Raw genomic sequence first — 6,812 nt, forward strand, 5'->3', positions numbered from 1 at the left:
TTTCGCTTTATCGAGCGCGAATTGGAAGTTCGCGTATATCGAGCCGGAACGGCTAAGTGGAGATTTAAGAAACTAATACTAGACTACTAAGAGTGAATAATTATAATGTTAAAGGAAGTACATTAGAGGTTTAGTGCACAAGTGAAACAAACCCAAGAGAAAACGGACACGAAACGCGAGCGTGCTCGCACTATTCCTAGTTGACTTTTGGAGAAATTTTGGCCACAAACCCTCAAGTTTCTCCAAGAAGCCTCACTCATCAGCTCTTTCTCTCTCTCCTCTCACCCAAGGCTGGCCGAACCTCCAAGGAAGAAGAAGAAGGAAAGCTCTTCACCATTTCACCTCCATTCTTGCACAAAATCGATCCTTCACAAATCACCATCCAACCTCAAAATCACTTGGGAATTCACTTAAGCTAGAAGAAGGACTTCATCTTGGCAGTTTTCTTGGGGCTTTAGTGATAAAAAAATTTCTAGTTTCATTCAAAGCTAAGGAGGTAACCATTTATACTACCCAATCTTTCATTCTTAGCTTTAAAAAGTTCGATCTTGGCCTTGAAACTTGTAGCTTCCTTATGGTTGTTGTTAGTTAGATTGGAATGGTTGATGTGGGCTCTATGAATTTTCACCTTGGTTGTATGGGCTGATATGATGAGATGATGCTTGATTTGAGTTGTTTAAGTGTTAGTTAAGATGATTACGGTTATAGAATCGAAGGAAAGTTGAAGGAAAATTTCGTAGGAAAGCTGACCGAAATCTATCCTGTTCTTGCCATGGCTTTAGTTTGAATTTTGATGCTCAAATGACCTTGAAACTGATGTATATATGTTGTGTATGGTGTGTAGAAAGTTTCTACCAAAAATTATTTGAATTGGTTGGATAAAAATTGAATTTTGGCAAGAACAAATCTGGAAATTCGTGTAACAGTGGTCCACTGGCAGTGTTCTTTGAACGAACATATCTCTCTGTCCGGACATCGGAATTGAGTGCCGTCAGCGGTATTCAAAACTAGACATCCGTATTTTTCTAAAGGTGTATAATGTACCTTCTAATTCGAATTGAGTCATCTGTAGTGATTGATCAAAGTCGACTACCCTGTTCTGTTAGCCTATCCGAGAGAAAGGTAGAAGCTGCAATTTGTGGCTCTGGTTTCTCTCATTTGAAAACTGAATTTCAAAATGATTTGTTCTGATGAAATGTAGCCTTATGATTTTAGTTTCCAACGCCACCAACCGTTATCAATTCCAAGTTGTATGGAGTGAGATATGATCCAATTTCCAAACTGCAACAAAACTGGAAAACCCTCTTTTTGGCTGGCCGACTGAGTTGGTTGCTTGTGGGAGGTTTTATTTTGAAATTTTGATGTCAACCAACTATCAATTGCTTATGAAATGTTTCTTGGACCTTAGTTTCACAAATGGACCAAAATGGGACTAATTTCATGGTACAAAGCGTTTAAAAAGGAAAAGAAAACAAGAAGGCAGATTTACTTTGGGAAATTTCTTGAACTTTGATAGTTTTGTTAACTATCTTCCTGTACGAGTTTTCAAATGAAATTTGATAGAGGATTAGCCCTCATATGGAAGTTGAATTGTACCAATTTTGGTGTCATTCTAAGACTGTTTCGATATACAAATGATATGCCAAAGTTGTTCTTCAAATCTGGAAATTGACCAACAGTCTTCATTTTTGGGCCAACTTTGAGCTGCTATATTTTGGCACTCAAAACTTTGAATTTAGTTCTGTTTGTTGCGTTTGAAACTTTGTTTAGAACTCTTATTGTAGTAAGAATTTCAGAGGCTAGTTCACTTTCTGTAAATTTTGACGAATTTCCAAAGTTTACCGAAAAACATGATCGAAACTGTCTTGTGTGCATATATCAGCCACTTTGAGCTGAAATTTGAATGTTTTCTGTTTAGAATCTTGGAAAGGTATCTTCTGGAAACTTTTAATACTTTAAACCAAGATTCCAACGGTATAAATTTTTCCAATTTTGGACCTACTGAGTGCAAGTTCTGATTTTTCTAAGTGAGGCGTGCAAAACTGAAATTTTCCGATCCGATGGAAAATGAGTTTTTGGAAACTCTTCCCTATCCTTTGAGATTGATTGACCATTTTAAACTTGATTTCATGAAGGAAATCAGTTTTTTCTTGTGTTATTAAACCCCACTTTTGAGTCTCGATTTACGAGTAATTAAGGCTCTTTTTCATGACATTTTCTTAGTATTGTACAAGTGTACAATCTTTCTTGTTAACAAGGGGTTATAAGTGATAGTATGTGATAGTCAAGTATTATTTGCTCAAGCGCTCAAGGGGACCTTCAAGAGGATCTCGAAGCGGACGCCTAAGAGTTATTTGAGCACTTACTTCCTATTTTGATTGGTGAGTGTCAAGTGCATGAATTGTTGATAAATGCTTTAATTGTTAATTGAGTATTATGAAATTGTTGAGACCAGTGTGTACTTTACCGCACTCGCTCTCCCTTAAGTGATGCTACAATTGAATTGTGCTATGTGAATTGATATTCGAATTGTGTGAAGTGAATTGCTATGTGAATTAAGTGAAGTGTTGCTATCGCAAACCATATTTGTGTTGTGATGTCGAGTGGAGTGAACCTCCTTGACTTATGTGTATACTCGTGGGGACGCCCTCGTCCTCTCTTTCTTTTAATTATGCGATACTTGTTATTGGAATACATATGATCGGTAATTATTCATAAACATGTCTAACTCGTAAGCCCTGAGCGGATGCATGTACCACACCAATTTGGGTGGGAGCTGTCTCTCATACCGTCTCAGTGCTATAATCGGTTCCCTGAGTGATAGCATGTACCACACCAATTTGGGTGGGAGGTACCTCTCATGTCGACTCAAAACCCTAAACAAATAATCGGTTCTCTGAGCAATAGTATGTACCACACCGATTCGGGTGGGAGGTACCTCTCATATCGACTGAGTACCATAAACAATTGTAATTGGTTCCCTGAGCGATAGTATGTATTACACCGATTCGAGTGGGAGATACCTCTCATGTCGACTCAGAGCCATAAACAAAGTATAAGTTGATTGGAGTGATGTATCATTGACCACTGAGCGATAGTATGTACCACATCGATTCGGGTGGGAGGTACCTCTCATGTCTATTCAGAACCATAAACGTATAATCGATTCCTTGAGCGATAGCATGTACCACACCGATTCGAGTGGGAGGTACCTCTCATGTCTACTCAGAATCATAAATGAAGTAAGTGGAGTTTTACGGACTTAATTACCTACCCGAGTAACAGAGTGTCATCACGAGGAGATATTGGATTGAACTTTGGCAAAACAAGTGGAAATTAACTCTTGAGAGCTCCTGTACCCTCATTGAATGTGTTTAATTGAAAATTTTGAATTGCTTGAATGTTACAACTTTAATTCTTGCTTAAATGCTATCACTACCTGAACTATGTGTTTTGCATGTTTTCTTGGCCTCACGAGCATCCGCTCACCCCATTACTTTGTTTTCCTTAACAGGGTTGGATTGCAAATTGGGGAGAAAAGCTGACTTGATCGCTTTTGGTTAGAATCATGGGATGTAATTGGCTAGTCGAATGATAATGACTGTATATTTTGGGAATGTTGATGTACTCTTGAGAACTTGTGATGTAAGATTTGAAAGTTTATTTAAGGAAGTGACATTTCTCTACTTGGACTTGTATTATCGGGTATCATATTTTAAGTTTGGATTTGAATTGTACCAAGTCCTGGCGAAAGCTAGGTAGGCGTCCCGCTGATACCCTTTGGTTCTCCTTAGGGAGAAATAGGGGCGTCACAATTTATCAAAGTATGTGTAGTTTAAATAAGGTATATCATGAAGTTAAACTTTTATGTAATATTTGCAAGTATGTATGCTTCCAAAATTGGAAAAGAAGAAATTCACTTAAAATGCCAAGGCTTTTAGTTAAGATTATAAAACCCTTAGCTTATTGAGATCACAGTATGTAAGATACAAGAGTGGTATAATATAAAACATTATACATATCATAGAATACAATGTGGCATTTTTTTATCTTAGTTTTTGTTATCCCCAAATCACTCTCATTTCTTTTAATTAGAATTATTGCATTTCAATGTGGCACTAATTAAAAGAAATAAAACACTCCAATTGATTACATCTCAATAATGTTGATAATTACAATTAAAAATTGCCCATTAAAAATTATTTACCTATCCTTAAACTCCATTTCCAATTATTATATAGATCCAAATTTCTTAATCGAAGCATGAAAAATTTCTCATTAGCCAATTGAGATTGTAAAAAAATGAATGTAAAAAAGTAGATACTCTGAAAAAAATAGAGAAACATACAAGGAAAAAAGATCCCTTATTCATTTGTATATCTTCATACAAATATCACAAGTAAAATTCACAAATATGTGCTTTTTACAAATATGAAGAAATTTTAAAAATGAAATGAAAAATCCAACTATTTCAATAAAATGAATTTAACTATCTCACAAATAGAGCTTTTCTCTTTCTCATTGAGAACTTTTTCCCCCCATTGGTGGGAGCTCAACACTATTTCAAATTTTCAAAAATTCAAACCCTCTTTTACCCACCTTAAATTCCAAACCAAATTTCCAGTCTCAAACATAGATTTTCTTAGCTAATAAGCCTGGACAAGAGTAAATGCAAAGAAGTAACTACAGGAACTAATTTTAACAGCAAAGATTATAAATGCTTAGCTGCACTGAAATAGAAGATGCAAGCCGGAATACAAGATTAAAGAAGTAAAAGCTGGACAGTGGTGGGCTGGATCTTTAGAGACATAAATCGGTCCAACTTGAGCCCAGTTCATACTCTTTCAACCCTTTGTTTAGCTAACTTTTCATTTTTTTTCCTTTCTTTTTCTTTTATCTCCCAGCTTAGCATTTACCTAGTGGAAAAAGCTGATTTTTTTTTATCTGTTTTGGAGTGGTTAGCTTCTATTCATTATCAGATAGATTTGGGATTCCTTTAATATCTCAACTCATTATTATGGCAGAAGAGCTGACTAAGATAATGCAGAAGTTTGCTTTAAACAACCAAAAGTGCAATATAACAAATCTGGATGTAAGAGATTCTAGTCTTAGCAGATAGGAATGTTTGCTAAGTTTGATGGGAAAAATCCGGGGTGAAAAGATAGCCAACTTTACTGGAGTTAAAAACTTTGTCACTAATGCCTGGGGCTACCCTAAAGATTTGAAAGTGATAGATTGGGACCTAACCTATACCAATTTATAAACTCAGGAGAGGAAAGTCGAGAAAGGATAGCAAATGGGGGGCCATGGATAGTGGATAACCAACTGCTAGTTCTGAACAAATGGTATGAAGGAATTGAGGATGACCAAGATGCATTCAGAATAGCCCCTCTATGGTGCAAATGTGGAATTTACCAATCCATTGGAAGTCTAAAGAAGTGGGCAAAAAGATTGGCAACTCAGTGTTTCAAGGGGTGAAAGAGGTCATTATTCGTCAAATAGGAGATAAAGAAGGAAGGCACTTGAAGGTGTAAGTTTTGGTTAATACTTTCCAGCCACTACTGAGGGGCACTACTATCAAAATGAATGGTTCCATGAGATGGATAAAGTTTAAATATGTGAGATGCCTAGATTTTTGCAACACATGTGGAGTTATTGGATATAGTGAGAAAGGTTTCAAAACAAGAGTTTCAGTGGGGAGTGGACAACATGAGAACTAGTATGGATCTTTGATGAGAGCAAATCCTGGGAAAGTATATCCACAAAAAGAAAGTAATAGCTACAGATCCCCTTCCAAAAGGAGTTACTGGGAAGTGTTAAATGGGGAACTAGTTTGAAAAGAGTCAAGTAAGGAGGAATTAGTTTCCAATCAATTTAACCAAAGGGAGAAGGAAACAAATAGATGGAGCAACAAGGAAAATACCTCTAGAAGTGAGGAAACAAGAGCAATGCTGACAAAGATGATAGACACAAATCAGGCTCCAAACACAGCCAGAAGTAAAAAGAAAGAAAGAGACATGGTAAAACCTACTATGACTGAGATGGTGCCAATACAAGAGGTGCAGGAGGAGGAACGTGTGAATGGTAAGAATCAGGAGAAGATGGAGGAGCTGAAGAAACCTATGAGAGGTGGAAAACTAGAATACCAAGAGGAAGACATTGAAATGTTGGACTCATTGCTGCTAGAAAAGGATCAGATGAGTGCCAACTATACTCATGAAGGGAACAAGCAAGAAGAGAAAATTAACTTCATGCAAGAAATGTCATTATACCAGTGCCTCAGTATCAAACTACAATGCCCCAATCTGCAACAGGAAAAGAAAACAAGAACGATAATCAGGACACCGAAAGGAAGAGAAAGGAAAGCCCTACAACAAATGGATGGAAACAGCATGGCTCAACCTATGGTGACTAAAAGGAAACTGGACCTAATTTATGAGGAGATGGCTTGAGCTCGAGAACACTGATCACCTACAAAAAGAGGAACAGGATATGGACGCCAAAGTGGGAAAAATGGAAAGACAGACTGACGGACGGTGGAACCAGCCTTCACCAGCGTCTTCAGCAGACCAATGAGGAGTGATGGTGTGGAATTCCAAGGTGTTTGGGAGGGGCCCCTTGACAATTCCCATCTAAGAAGTATAAAAAAAACTCTTCTCCCCAAAATAATTTTTCTGAGTGAGACAAAAAATAGCACTACAATACATGGAAAAAATACAAAGGGACACTTGGAATTATGATCATTGTTATGTGGTAGAAGCTATGGAGAGAGCTGGATGAATGGCTCATTATAATAGAACTCTGATGTTAAT

Source organism: Coffea eugenioides, chromosome 5 (genome assembly GCF_003713205.1).
Source record: "Coffea eugenioides isolate CCC68of chromosome 5, Ceug_1.0, whole genome shotgun sequence".
NCBI lineage: Eukaryota > Viridiplantae > Streptophyta > Magnoliopsida > Gentianales > Rubiaceae > Coffea > Coffea eugenioides.